The sequence below is a fragment of the Ochotona princeps genome, chromosome 5, assembly GCF_030435755.1.
Source record: "Ochotona princeps isolate mOchPri1 chromosome 5, mOchPri1.hap1, whole genome shotgun sequence".
Taxonomy (NCBI): domain Eukaryota; kingdom Metazoa; phylum Chordata; class Mammalia; order Lagomorpha; family Ochotonidae; genus Ochotona; species Ochotona princeps.
In genome coordinates this window covers 94,932,829-94,945,745 of record NC_080836.1, presented here as the reverse complement: position 1 = coordinate 94,945,745, position 12,917 = coordinate 94,932,829, and the positions used below count along the sequence as shown (strand labels likewise).

Sequence of the window (12,917 nt, the reverse complement as noted above, 5' to 3'; positions counted from 1 at the left end):
TGAGCTACCCTTGACTGCTTTCCCAGGCTATAAGCACGGAGCTGTGTGGGAAGCGGTACAGTTGGAATTAGAACCAGCACCCATATGGGATCCTGGTGCACGCAAGGTGAGGACTTCAGGCTCTAGGCTACAGTGCAGGGCCTCTCTTTATTTTTTAGCTTCTATGTATTCCCTCTTACTTCCACTGCCTTTCTTCTTCCTTCCTTCTTGCCTGCCTGCCTTTCTATTCAAGAGACAGAGAGTGAACATGAGAGGAAGTTTTCCCTTATCTGATGGCTAACCTCTGATGTACCCACAACAACCACAGGCGCTGAAGCTAGGAACCAGGATCTCAATCCAGGGTCCCCACGTGAGCAGCTATCACCTGCTGCTTCCCAGTGTGCATCTCAGCAGAAGCTGGAGCCTGGGGCCAGAACTGGGACTTGAACCCAGACACTCCAATATGGAATGCCAGTCAAGATAAACTGCTGACTTAACCTCTAGGCTGAACATTCATTTCTAGTCTACGTTCTTAATAGAACCCAAACAATATTGGAATGGTTGCCACTCGAATAAAAAATATTTATTTCTGGATAAATAAATATAATATTCCATCATCCATCCAAGTTCCGAATTATGATCCACTGAGTCTCATGGTTCACCTTTCCCATGACTGGGTAGCTTCACTATACAGAAGGACATATGGATGAATGTATAGGTTCATGAGGCTTGCACTGAAACCTGAAAGGGTTAGAGACCCTCCTAACAGTGACAGTGATGATCAGAGAAGTGCTGCTCCTAGTGATCCTTGCTTGAGAAAGTTCAAGGGTCCTAGGCATTGCAATGGTCAGGGTTCGGTTCCCTCCTCAACCTCCCACTCACTTTTCATAATTTATTTATTTATTTTTTTTAAATTGAAATTTTTTTTTATTTTTTTTATTATTTTTTATTTTGTTATTTTTTTAATCTATTTTATTGTGTTGTTGTTGACAATCTTTTCATAGTTAATTACAGTTAAAGAAAGAAAAAGAGAAAAAAAAAAGGTTCAGGGGGATAGGGAAGTGGGCAATACTATTATGTCCATATTGTTTCCATCTTGTATCTGAGGTAAAGGAGGATATTGAGGGAGAAGCCCCACCCGGTTTCCCGCCCACCCCGAGTCCCGGATGTGGGGCATGCTCTGAGATATGTGCTCGAGTGGTGTTAATAGTTCTCCAGTTATGAATCGCTGCCAGTTTCGCTCGATGAGGTCGTCCACTGATTGATATGGTCCATCATAAAGTCTCCGTTTGCCCCATTTTTCGCTGCTAACATGTAGCTGAGATGAATGATTGATCTGCTCTGTCTTCTGTCTTTTCTTGATTAGAGTTCTGAGTCCAGCAGTTCAATTGGGGAGATCTCCAAAGAAACTTTGAGGTATTCCCAGACTAGTTTCTTGTATGTTCTAGCAAGCGCAGGGCCCGGCACAGTCCATCACCCCGATCAGCTGGTGATTGCAATTGCTGGGTTGGTTCTGTTTTCAGTCCCGAGTTGCACTGGAACCAATGGGTGTTGCAGTCCAGTCTGGTTCTGCCCAGCACGTACTCGGCCCTCACACTAACCAGTGGGAGCTGCAGCCTAGTTGGGGCGACCCACGATAACCCTCACCCGGCCCGCCCCTGGTTTGCCAGTATGTGTAGCAGAAGACCAGTCTGTCCCACATCCCATTTGGCTCTGGCACTTGTCAATGGGTATTAAAGCTTAGTTCTATCTAACCAACTCAACCATCCAGCCCTCACGGGTGTTGTTGAGTGCCTCTCTATCTAGCCATCCCAGCCCCTGTCCTAGTTTTCATGCCCTCCCACAGGACTAGTGACCCAAGAAGGGGGAACCCACTTTTTCCCTCCCAGGTCTCTCTGTCCCGGTTTATGCACTCTTTAGGTGGTTCTGTGATTTGACTTTGACAGAATTAGTCCCCAGTGCCAGCTTCTGCGGCTATGCCCAAACATCCCTCACCCACTCTAATTTATGCTTGCACCAGCAGGAATAATCAGCCCAGCCTGGCTTTTCCCTGATCTATTCCACATGCAGTGCACAGGTGTTGTAGCCTTGCATAGTCTAGTCTGTCTCTATCCCAGCCCACGCTCTCTGGTGGGAGTAGCTGTCCGGCGAGGGAACCAGCCCCTTAATCCCCCCGCCAGTTCTGCCCCTCCCTTCCTTCCTGGATCTCACGTGTGCTGGTTGGGTGCTGCATTCATATCCAGTACAGGCAACCACGCCCTGGCATTCCATAATGTGTACTGGTTTTGTCGCGACCAAACCCAGCTCATTCCACACTCTGATCTGGTGATCGGATTTGCCAGTGGGTGATATGGACTGATTGAGCCTGGTCTGCTCCTGACCCATGCTGAATGTGTGCCAGTGGGAAACTTTCCATGGCCTATTCTGGACTGTTTCCTATCATGCTTCTTGCGCTTACCTGCAGGGTATGTGTCCTGCCAGAGGAAGTTGCCCAGGCTCCTCCATACTTTTCATAATTTAACATGGAACCAGTAAGTGATTAACCCTAGACCTTCAGGTCCAAGTGCTTTTCATTTCCAAAGGGTGACACTGCTGGCTGTATCTGCTCATCCTACCACAGCCGCATACGTGTTGGAGGGTGGGGAGTGTGAGCACTGTTTTCTGATGAGGCCCTTTGCCATGCAGTAATTCACAAACAAAATGAGTTATCAGTTAAGATGCCTGGAAGGAAATGGAGTGCCAAGGAAACGAATGAGAAGAAAAACTCCATATGCAGCCTAATGAAATCATGGGAGGCACAACCTCAGGATGCGGGAAAAGAAAATCCAGTTAAGTCGGCCCAGATGATGCCAGCTTTGGGTGAGGATGCCCTGGACGTGCATCTGCCCAACTAACCCAGGGGAATGGCCACAGCGATGCCTCCTTTTCTTTACACAGCATACATTAACACTTTCAGTTTGATGTCACCAGTCATGCTATCAATATAAGAGAGGGCAATTTCACACACATTCCAAACACTGCTCAACATGATGCCCATGGACAGACATGGCTTTAACCACATATGGTAAAATCAATTCAAAACCTAGAGCACAGGACACACTGTCTTCTTAAACATTTTCCAGTCCACCGCGTGTCTGTTTCTCGGTGCTTTCCTATACGCTTTACTGCTTCCCATTGCTTTTTCTGGTAATCACGTCTCTTCCTTCCAAACTGAATCCAGACATTCCACCAAAAGTGAAGATGAACAATGTCCTTACTTAGCTGTTCCCTCCCTGCTTCAGCTCTCCATTAACACCACTGAGAGTCACATCTTTGCAACTCACTTGTGAAAGTACACTAACCCCTGGTGTAAGATTTAACATCTTCCCTAGGAAATTTCTAGATCTTGTTACAGTCTTTTCTGGATGTGAGAGAACACTTCAGTCCTGAGGTTTGGGTGGAGAATCTTACATCTCATAGCGGAACACCTTTTGACCCTACAAGTAGAAGATTAGTTCTCTCCACCCTGGAGTTGAATTCCACCTGCTTGTAGCAGCTTTCAGCCAACCTCAGGGGTCAGGCATACTCATCAGGCCTGAGGTGAGAACCGAATGTTCTAAGATCAGGCCTGGAGCACTGGTATTCTGATTCTGCAGGCTTCTGCTGAGAGGTCTGTGGTCAAGTAACGGAGGGCTAAGGAAAGGCTTGTTTGGAATCAACAGAGACACACCATCTTGTTGAGCTCAATTTTTAAAATATGATTTACACCCTCCTTAAATGAAAAGACCCTGAACAGGAAGATTAGCCTGAATTAGAAATGACATTGCAGACATGGAAATAGTCTCCAGCCACTCTTCTCTGAAAATCAAGTTTCTTTTTCATTTTGGCTTAGCGGGTCTCTGCTCTGATTCTTTCGCCTGTCCCTCCTTTTCCCTGCTTCCTCCTCCTTGGCAGTCAGGTCTCCCCCGGAGTGCAGAACAGGTTCTCCTCCCCTGGGGTTAGATGACTCCTCCTAAACAGACAGTCTTTGAGCAAGAAGAGACTAGAGTCCCAGAGAGTCCCCCTGCCTGACGCCCTTTCCCTGCAGGGAGCAGAAGGAAGCTGGGAGAGCAGAGGCAAAGTGGAGCGGGAAGGACAGGACCCCACTGATTTTCCAGCAGGTCAGTGAGTGATTAACTCCACTTATTAGGAGGGGCTGTTGGTCACATCCTTAGCACCTCCTCAACAGGACTGCAACCAGGGCTGTAACCTCCTCATGACCTGTTGTTAATGAGAAAAGCTTTACTTGAGCCTGCTAGAATCTGCCTTCCGGCCAACAGGCACATCCCGGCTTTCCCGAGTGCTTTACTCTGTAATTTTCACATACTACTGCAAGGCTGGGTTCCCATGAAGGTTACTGGGAAAGTAGTCTTCAACTTTCCCACTATTCGATGAAAACTAGTTGATGAAAAAGTCTTCTAGAACCACTATTGGATGAAAAGTCTTCCTAGATTTGCATCCTAGACCATTTTTTTTTTATGTTGAAGATTAGAAAGACCAACTCAAAGATGCCTTGCCATCTGGCTATCTTGTCAGAAGTTTTGCTTGCCAGGCTGTTCAGACTTCCTGGGAACACTGCTTCCAAACAAGGACAGAAATCAGAAACGATGTGGTGAATTTCTAACATTTGTAACTTGGCACCAGTCATTTAAATGTGAGTTATAAGTAAATTTGTAGGTGAATCAGCCACATACTCAAAAGCTGTTTCTTTGGAATTTTCTTCCCTAACTACTTAACACAACCTGCTTCTCGCTCCTTCCTTCCTCGTTGAACATCACCCTGCTTGCATTTGTACCACACAGATACATAATAACAGCTCTATGTCAAAAACCTGCAGAAAATGAAATTAAGAGATAGGCTTCTTTTGGTGTAAAATTTCAAAATCTTTGCCTGTGTTTTGAAATATTCATGGAAGTATATATTTTCAAAAGAGATATGCAGGATTTCTAAGGTTTTTTTTTTTTTGCCAAATAAACATGTTTTAATTCCATTTTACATCAACTTTTTATGTTTCATTTTTGATTTGTGAGTGAATAAATGATGTCTCACGGGATTCAGCATTTTTAAAGCAACCGATGGTAATAGCATCGTTGTACTTGGAATTATTGATCAGCCCTCATCCAACCTTTTGTTTCACATGTCAGTGAGCCCAGGTGAAGTGGCATACCAAGGTTTTAGGGGTTCAGTTGGTTTAGATAACATGTAACTCAGGGCTACTGGTGAGAGGAGCTCCTTTGTGAAGTAACATGAATACCAGAAACACGGGGCCTCATGGACCCCATTTCTGTTTGAACACCAGCATCTTTCCTTCCTGCATGGGATGACCTCTTTTTTCCTTTGGGGCTTTCTTGCCCTGGGACTGTCCCCAGTTCCTCACACAGCTGACTCCTTCTCATCTTTTAAATGCAGCTTGCACAATGTACCCGTCTTGCACAATCTTGGCCATCCCCTCCAAAGGATCCAAAACAGTCATCACACAGTCCCTCATCACTGGGTTGATGTGCTAGTTTATATCTGTTTTCCCTGTACATGAACTCCAGGAACTCAGTAAAGGATCTGTCTGGTTCATTCCCATCACTTGGTATGGCACTAGGCATGTGGTGGCCCTTACAACTGTCTAATGAATGGCGAATTAGATGCAAAGCCTGTTGCTCAGCAATAACAAGGTAAGAAAGAAATCTGATGCTCTTTTCAAAAAGTAAAATCTAGCTTCTGGTTTAAACACTCCTCAACAGTTCAGAAATAGCTTCACTATAGGATGAGCATTCCTTATTGAAGATGCGTGGCATCAGAAGTGCTTTGGATTTCAGATTTGGGGAGCCTTCAGAATATTTTCATATATATAATGAACTATCTTAATGATAGAGCTCTAAACAAGAAATTCATTTCTATTTCATATATATCTTACATAGATCTGAAGCTAACTTTACACAATATTTTAAAATAACTTTGTGCCTGAAACAGTTTTGTAGAATGGAATTTACTACTGTTTGTGGAAAGCTTCAGATTTTGAGGGCTTATGGATCTTGAAATTTCAGGTTGAGGATGCTCAACCCGTGTTCTCACACTGAAAAAAAAAATCTTTATGGCACCCGGGACGATCTTGTTTCTCAGCTTTCCATCAGGCCTTTTGGAGGACTGTTCTGGATGGGGAACAGTTCCGTTTCCAATGGGCCTGTGGGATGCCACAGTATATTTCTTCCCAGATGACTCCTAAGCAAGCTTTTACCCCTCTGAGCAGCATCTACCTCTTTATATGAGTATACTATTTGTTTCCATAAAGCAGGGATCGGGAATATTTTTCTGCCAAGAGCCATTTGGGTATCTCTGACATAATTTGTAGGCCATTTGCAATCGTCAGATTATAAATTAGCTTGTTATAGGGGCTGCCACTGTGGCTCTGTGAATTAAGATGCCACTTGCAATGCTGGCATCCCATATGAGCACTGGTTCAAATCCTCGTGCTCTACTTCCGACTCGGTTCCCTGTTACTGTGTCTGGGAAAGCAACAGAAGATGGCCTTTGTAGAACTGTACTGGTCTTATTCCATGTGATGCTTACTGATTGAGTTCCTTCCAGAAGCAACAAGGAACCACCTGGCAAAGACTGAGGGGCAGGTGTCAGTTTCAGCGGACTTTTCTGGAGCCAATGCCCTCCCCATGGCCAACTGTGATGGAAAGCATTTGAGGCAGAGCAACACTGGGAAAGAAGCTTCAAACAGCATGTGTCCACACCCAGAATACTGGGCTTGGGTGGGCGTCTGGGGGATCTCACCAGCAGTTCTGCCATTCCCATGTCAGAGTGGACCTGCACACAGGGCTAGAGGTGGAGCCACAGGAAAAAGGCTAGCTGCAAGACCTCATGGGTGACACTAAAGCACACAGACACTAAAATGTTTTTTAAATGTTCCTATTTGCATGCAAGAGAGAGATCACTTCAAATATTGCTTGGGTGATAGACTGGGTAGTGTCTAAAAATAGCTGGAGAGGGACTAGGAGATTAATGTGATAGCACAAAATCAAAATAACGCAGGCCTGAACTGGGAGGCTATCTCCAGAAATGTCTGGAATGTAAAATTACCAGAGTCTGGTATAGAAGAAATCTTCCAAAGTGATTAAGTGCACAAACCCTGGCTCCCTGGAGAACTGAACTCTGCTCACTCCTTCAGGAAATACATGGGACTGAGCAGTGAGGCACTAATGGGTGTGAAGCTTGTTGTTTATTTTGTAACTTTTCAGTTGCACATCTTACTGTGTTTGTTGGATTCACTAGACCTTGGCTTAAGGTCCTGCTCTTTTCAGATCTACGAGGTTCATAAAGAAATGACAGTAAACAATTAACCAACTTATCTGATGATTTTCCTGTTTTTTTTTTTTTTTTTTTTTTAATTCCTTTCCTCCCTTTATCTAAAAGTCTGTGACCTTGGTGCAAAGGTTAAGATCCTATTTGGGTCATGTGTATCTCAGATCAGCATGGCTCGGTTGGAGTCCCAGTTCTGTTACAGAGTCCAGCTTCCTGCTAATTCAGTCTCTGGGAGACAGGAGGTGACGGCTCAAGCAACTGGGGCCTGGACATCCCATAGGAGAGACCTGGATTGAGGTTCTGGCTCCTAGGTTTGGTTTGACATACAGTTCTAGCTGTTGCAGGTACCCGGAGGAGGAACTAGCTGATGGAAGTGTTCTCTCTGTCTCAAATAAAATAAATAGATAAAAATGTTAAAACAAGTAAGTAAAATTTTGTGGCCTCAACTGAGCGAATTGTAAAGAGGTTTGTATTACTGAGCTACACAGAACACATATTTGATGCAGTTAGCTTGGTGGTTTTTCCTAAGTTGTTCCTAAATGAATAGCATTCTTCAAAATCATCATTGCTTATGGCCTATTTTTGTTAGAAACAATAAAACAAAGCAACAGAGCAAGTATGTGAACCCAGCTGGGAAAGAGGTGTTATCCAACAAATTCTCAGTGATCCCATTAGTCATCCCATTTACAGCTGGTAAAGTCCGTTCTAAAATACAGCAAAATTTCAAGAACTGGTGTTGGTGTCATGGTGTAGTATGCTAAACTACCACCTGTAAGGCCAGTATCCCATCTGGGTGCAGGTTCGAGTCCCAGCTACTTAGCTTTCTATCCAGCTCCCTGTTAATTGCCTGGGAAAGCAGCAGAATATGGCCCAAAGGCTTGGGGCCCTGAACCCTCACGGGAGACCCAGAAGAAGTTCCTGGCTTGTGACTTTAGGCCAGCCCAGCTCTGAACCACATGACCACTTTTCTCTCTCTCTCTCTCTCTCTCTCTCTCTGTAACTCTACCTTTCAAATAACAATAAATTAAAAAAAAAAAAAAAAAAAGGAAAAAAGAAAAAATCAAGAACTGAAGTTTGTTTGTGGAAAGTGTTTTGTATTTGTATTTTAATATGGTTATGCTAAATGTTTGAATGTTCAGAGCTATTAAAATAAAGTTAGGAAGTAAGTTTGTGTTTGAACCTCAATCTTCAGTTCTCTAAGGTAGTCTTCCCATACTACACTAAATACCAGTCTAAAGAAAGTGACTGTCCTAATGCTTTGTTATTTATAGTAGTTTTTGTTAGCTTCAAACACAACACAGGTGTTCTGCAATACAGCATTGTCATTTGCCTAAAGAGAGTAAACACAAAGAAAATTTGGTTACAAACTGAGTTGTGATATTGTGGTTATAAAAGTGACTTTTGGCAAAATGAAAACTCCAGTGTGGCTGTGCAGAACTCCAGGGGGTGATGTCTCTGAACTTTTTGTTTGTTTTTTGTTTTGTTTTTTTGTCAGAGAAGTCTACCTAGGTGAGGGCAGGTATCCTTATAGAAATACTTTTGGCATAAGGTTGTGGTGGCCTCTGTGTAAGGTGTCTTGGCAAAGTCTTGTGACGGTTAATTATCAGGCAATCGTGCATAAGAACCTGTCCTCATAACCCCCAGCCAGATTTATTTTTCCTTAATGTTGACACAAATAATTCCACCTTCTTTTTGAAAATGTTTACATTCCCTTCATAACCCAAGAGTAAATCTGAACTTAGATAAGGAATGGCTGGTGGTGGGTAAGATTCCTGCAGAAAGGAGGAAGGCGGGAGTTCACGACATCTGCAGGTGTCACAAGGAAAGGGCAGAAAAGGGGTCTTCTATGTTCCAGGGAGGAACAGCCAAGGTTAGGGAGAACTGGCCGTGGGGAAGTGGAATGGAGCAGTGGAGGTGGGTTAGTACAGCAGACCAGGATCTGAGGGTGGGATTACGTATCTGATGGTGGCTTTTATATGCTGGTAAAGATGGGCCAAAGTTCTGGAGCCTCAGCTAGCAAGAAACATATCTACAGTTTGGTCAAGTGATGGTTTTGTCAAGATTGGTTAGTGAGACTAGAGTTCAGCCAGTCATTTATGAGACAAAAAATGGGATTTGGAAGGTCTGTGTTTGGTAAACAGAGGGGATATCTGTGAGTCTTAGTCCCAGGAAGAGAGAAACTTCCTCCTGGCAATCCTTTCCTGGAACTCACATGAGGTGAGAGGATTATCTTCATGGCTTCCATTTTCCAGGAACATAGAGCTCAGGTAAAATTTCACAAGGTCAGGTCTCTTTTCTTTTGTTATTAAGCCAAGGCACCTTGATCTGGTGATCCAATCAGTTCTTCATTTGCAAGAGAAAGTGTGGCTACCAAAGGGGCTTTGGTACTGGTGGTTCAAGATAATTTTTTTTTAAAATATGGAACGCTTCACGAATTTGCATGTCATCCTTGTTGCAGCAGCCATGCGAATCTTCTCTATTCGTCCCAATTTTTAGTATATGTGCTGAAGCAAGCACCAGGATAAATTTTTATGTTAGCAAACTCTTGTGGCATTGCACACTACAGAACAGCAAGGTAGGGGAAAACTGAGCAGCTTTCAAGAAAGCAAGCCTTGTCCGAAATTCTAGCACAGAGAAAAGGCACAAACATCTCTTTAAAACTAAGAGGGCTGAGTGGAATGTTATAGTCTTTAGTAAGCATTTTAAATGTGTTTAAATCCTGACTTGCCCAAAACATCTTCAGATGTCTAATTTATGCAGCTGGCCAACTCCTCCTAGAGAAATCCCCTTGACAAGATTTCAGACTGGAAGGTAGCTGTAAATCACCTGCTGACAGCTGCTGAACTGCATCTGCGGGGCCCATCAGCAGGCTGAGCACTTGGCTGCTGAGTGTGGTTATTGCGGAGGCACGTTGCCGCACGGGGGAAGCTGGAAGTTGGTGGATAACACAGGAGACAGGCTTGCCCCCTCTCAGTCTTTGCCTTTTGACTCAATGGATACCTTTCTCCATCTCTGTGTCTGCCTCCTGCAAGACATCCTTCAGGGTCCTTTCTGTCCCCAAACTCTTCATTTCCTCCATAAAGGTCCTTTGTTTTAGGCCCGATACAGGTGGATGGTTCAGAATGGGCTTATAAATGTCTTAACAACTTGTAAAGTCAAGGTTAGATTCAAATAAGAATACATCTGGAAGTATTCTGCCATCTGTGAAATTGTGTGCTTTTTTAAACCAATGACTGGCTTCCATGCTCTTAACATCATATTTGTGGATACACAATCATTAAAACACCTACTTCTAGTTCGTTCACAGCTAGCTGTTTTCATCCTACAAGTGAAGAGCTGGCGTGTGACAATCACAATAGAGCAATGTAAAGGGCAAGTGCACTCTAGCTTTTAGTAACAGGATGTTACTATAGAGGAAGGGTGTTGTCTACTGAAGGATGCTGTTGGTTTGGCTCAAGCCAGCAGCAGAGCAGGCCAATAATCACAATGGAGGCTTTTACAAGAAGGTTCTAGTTACAAAGTTGAAACCAAGATGTTCATGACCTTACAAGAATTCAGAATTAGAAAAAGAAAATCCAACTTTCTAAATAAGCATGCTTCCATGTACATAATGATAATTAAGTTCTCTCTGCTTTCAGTCTTATACAAAAAAGTAACCTGATGTTAAACAAAACTATTGTTTGTCTCTTTGTGCCTAATTTTCAAGGAAAGTAATTTTAAAATAACCAAGCTGATCTTTGTAGTTTTTTTCTGTTTTCTGCAGATTTGTAGATTTCCTCAGTCTACAAAACCAACCTCTTTGCTGTCATGATGAGAATATTTATCCTACTTCATAGAGTAATACCTGACTCTAAGTGCGGAGGGGAGGGTAAAAGGTCAATTAAGTTCATTACATTAGGCTGGCACTGTGGCACAGTACATCAAGCCTCTGCCTGCAACACCAGCATTCCATATGGGCCTCAGTTCTAGTCCTGGCTGCTCCACTTCTGACTCAGTCTCCTGTTAATGGCCTGGGACAGCACTGGAGACTGGCTGAAGTCCTTAGACCCCTGCACCCACATGGGAGATCTGGAAGAAACTCTAGTTTCCTGACTTGAGACCACCCCGGCTCTGGCTGTTGCTGCCATTTGGGGAATGAACCAGTGAAGAAAGCTTGGCACTCTGTCTGTAATTGTGTCTTTCAAATAAAAATAAGATCTTAAAAAAAAAAACACATTAAATTTGTGTAATTTCATTAGATAGATCTAACGAGTTATGTTCATGGTGACAAGACCTAAAAAATCAAACACAGCAGAGACCCAAGCGTGATGCATCTACAAAAACATAAGATTCATAAGACATTTTGTGATATTCCTTCAAAGGATTACTGCATGCCTATCTTCTCACCTGTATCAAATTTTAATGTTCAAATTTATGCCAGCTCAGCATGCTAATCCCTATTCATGCACATGTATATGTGCTTTATATACACATATATTGTACTTTGCAGAGTAGCTTTTTTTTTTAAGATTTACTTATTTTTATTGGAAAGGCAGATATACAGAGAGGAGGAGAGACAGAGAGGAAGATCTTCCGTCCGATGATTCACTCCCCAAGTGAGCCGCAACAGCCGGTGCTGTGCCAATCCGAAGCCAGGAACCTGGAACCTCCGGGTCTCCCACACGGGTGCAGGAACCCAAGGTTTTTTGGGCCGTCCTGGACTGCTTTCCCAGGCCACAAGCAGGGAGCTGGATGGGAAGTGGAGCTGCTGGGATTAGAACCAGCGCCCATATGGGATCCCAGCGCATTCAGGGCGAGGACTTTAGCTGCTAGGCCACGCCGCCGGGCCCACAGAGTAGTTTTCTTACATAAAAGAGAACATATATTTGTCCTTTTGGGACTGGCTTACTTCACTAAGCATAATGGATCCCAACTGGCACAATTTTGTTGTGAATGGTAGGATTTCATTCTTTTTATGACTGAGTAGTATTTCGTAGAGCAAATGTACTACAGTTCCTTTACCCATTCCTCTGTTGACGGGCATCTGGGTTATTTACAAGTCTTAGCTATTGTGAATTGTGCTACTGTAACCACAGGGTTGCAGGCAGCTCTCTTGAATGCAAATTTCATTTCTTTTGGATGTATTTTCAGGGGTAGGATGGCTGGGTCATTTGGTAACATATAATATGTGTCTCTAATCCCAAATAATTGTAAGGCTTCCAATGAAACTTATAAATATACCTTTACCTTACAATACTACGTTTCCTTGGAAAATAGTAAGTCAATGAATAAGTGCACATAATCTTAGAATTCTACATGACAGCATCAGTAACTGTGCAGGTGAGACAGAAATATTTCTCATCAGTGTGTTTTGAGTTGGGTGCCCATTCACCTGCACTTTTAAAACGACTTCAGTTGCAAAACTTCTGCTTTTCTTACCAAACATATTTTCAAAACCAGGATCCACTTCTTGTATTGTTGTTTGCATTTCAATCTTCAAAGGGACACCCTGGGCCCAGTGCGATGGCCTAGCAGCTAAAGTCTTCACCTTGAACACGTCAGGATCCCATATGGACGCCGGTTCTAATCCCGGCAGCTCCACTTCCCATCCAGCTCCCTGCTTGTGGCCTGGGAAAGCA

General features: G+C 43.5%; 1 protein-coding gene and 1 non-coding gene across 2 annotated transcripts in view; both read right to left on the bottom strand.

Moving 5' to 3' along the window:
• Window positions 1-12,917, bottom strand: part of SGPP2 (sphingosine-1-phosphate phosphatase 2) — a 115,729-nt gene that overhangs the window by 40,534 nt on the left and 62,278 nt on the right. The window lies entirely within an intron of this gene.
• LOC118757929 (U6 spliceosomal RNA) lies at window positions 9,712-9,816 on the bottom strand. The gene has a single exon (XR_004995437.1). It is a non-coding gene; the product is annotated as a U6 spliceosomal RNA (small nuclear RNA).